At 44.9% G+C, this 2,296-nt stretch overlaps 1 pseudogene across 1 annotated transcript; it reads right to left on the minus strand.

Annotated features, from left to right (window-relative positions):
• Nucleotides 1-539: 539 nt before the first annotated feature.
• On the minus strand, nt 540-881 carry LOC311602900 (NADH dehydrogenase [ubiquinone] 1 alpha subcomplex subunit 1-like; annotated as a pseudogene). Its single transcript has one exon. The product of its transcript is annotated as an NADH dehydrogenase [ubiquinone] 1 alpha subcomplex subunit 1-like (transcript).
• Nucleotides 882-2,296: the final 1,415 nt, after the last annotated feature.

Consider the following 2,296-nt stretch of genomic DNA (forward strand, 5'->3'; position numbering starts at 1 on the left):
GAGCAGCTTTATTATTATTGTTGTTGTTGTTGCTTGGTTTTTTTTTTCAAGACAGGGTTTCTCTGTGTAGCCTTGGCTGTCCTGGACTCACTTTGTAGACCAGGCTGTCCTCGAACTCACAGCGATCCACCTGCCTCTGCCTCCCCGAGTGCTGTCATTACAGGAGTGCGCCGCCGCCCCCACCCATCTCTGAGTGTGCACTTTAAATCAATGCTGAGAAAGTTAAAGTTTTTAAATTTAATGTCCCTCACCCATAAAGGGAGCGTCAGAAAGTCCCTTCATTTTGAAGCATTTCCCTGTTCTCAGCTGCGTGGTGACATCTTTCTGACTCTCCCTTTGCTCTCACTGTCCCTTCTCACCTTTCATTGATTCTTTCCCTTGATTTATGTCTTTTTTTTATTTTTATTTTTGGCTCCATTTATTTTCTCTCATGTATGAGTGCTTTACCTGCACAGACATGTACAAATCACATGCGTACCAGGTCCCTCTTGCCTCCAGCCCCGCTGCCTTGAGCGCTCTCATCCTCATTCAGATTTCCATTTTTTAAAAACCTTTTTATTAAGCATCACATAACATGCACATAGTATATATTATGCTGCATAGCCTTCTAACAGGAACAGGTGACCACAGCTGAGTAACCTTTTTTTCACCAGCCAGGGAAATGCTTCCTTAGTCAGTGTTCTCCAGGCTCCTGGACACGTGGTAGTGATTGACTCCAGAGACGCGTCTATCTCGCTCCATCAAATACCATTGGTACCGAAGTCGGCCAACTCTTTTTTCCTTGCCCAGTTGGTGAACTTGTGGATGTAGGCAGTGGACACCAACAGGATGAACAAGCACACCCCCATGATGGCAAGGCCAGGAAGAATCTAGAACCACATCTCTGCACCGTAACTCACACACCAAACCGTAACGGCTCCTCAGAGGTGACCGGGCTTCACCTCCCCAGATTCCCATTTTTTAAAAACCTAAACTCCCACTATTGCCTAAGTGATCTCCCTGCTCCCAACCTTGCTCCCCTCCATATCAGTTCATATACTCAGCCAGGCCTATCGTCCATGCATTTATAAGTAGAGACATCCTCATAAGAAACAATAAGTGAGCTTCAATAAATGTCCACAGACTTCCAAAACTGATATGCAAAACAGAAAAAAAAAATGGAAAAGATGGAACAAAATACTCAAGAACTGAGAGGAAACTACAAAACATGTAACATAGCCAGGCACGGTGTTGCACGCCTATAATCCCAGCAGTCAGGAGGCAGAGGCAGGAGGATCTCTGTGAATTTGAGACCAGCGTGGTCTACAAAGTGAGTCCAGGACAGCCAGGGCTACACAGAGAAACCACGTCTCAAAAACAAAACAAAACAAAACCCAAAACAACAACAAAACAATCCCCACCCCACCCCACCCCCCAAAAAACAAACTAAACCACAAAACATATGTGTTGTGGGAGTACTGGAGAAAGGAAGAAAAGAAATGCTTGCAGTAACAGTTGGCTGGGAATTTTACAAAGTTGGTGTCTGATACCGAGGTACAGATACAGGAAGTTTGGAGCTTGTATACTGGCTAGGTTTACAGCTTGACACACGCTAGATTATGGGTGGAGCTATCCTTGGGCTGGTGGTCCTGGATTCTATAAGAAAGCAGGCATGAGGGGAAGCCAGTAAGCAGCACCCTCCATGGCCTCTGCATCAGCTCCTGCCTCCAGGTTCCTGCCCTGCCTTCCTTCAGAAATGAGCGGCAATGTGGAAGTGTAAACCAAATAAACCATCTTCTCTCAACTTGTTTTTTGTTGGTTGGTTGTGATGTTTTGTGCCAGCAATAGAAACCCTAACCAAGACAGATGCCAAGAAAATTATCCCCTAAGGAGATGATAATGACACTGAAGAAAACCAAAGGCAAACAAAAGGCCCAGTGAGAAGCCAGGAGGAGACACACCTTACTGTAAGACAGGCCATGCATCATGCTTCTACTCAGAGACCACGCCAGGAAGATGACGGTCATGTTTAAAATGTTGGAAAAAACACCTCACCAATTTAGAATTCTGCAATTCTGCGTTCAGCAAAGTTATCCTCTGATAGTGAAGGAGAAAAGATGTTCTCGGATGCAAAGGGAGGAAATGACTGTTAGCAACAGAACATCCTTGCAAAGTGTTTTGCAGAGTGAAGAAAAAGGTGCGGGTCAGAAGCCCAGGCCTTTGTAAAGAAAAGAGACTGTTACTTTTCTTATTATTAATTTACCTAACAGGCAGCACTTTGCTCAGGACAGGCATAGCAGAGTGTCACTTGAAAGTG

This window comes from Acomys minous (assembly GCF_964271855.1).
Source record: "Acomys minous genome assembly, chromosome: 8".
Taxonomy (NCBI): domain Eukaryota; kingdom Metazoa; phylum Chordata; class Mammalia; order Rodentia; family Muridae; genus Acomys; species Acomys minous.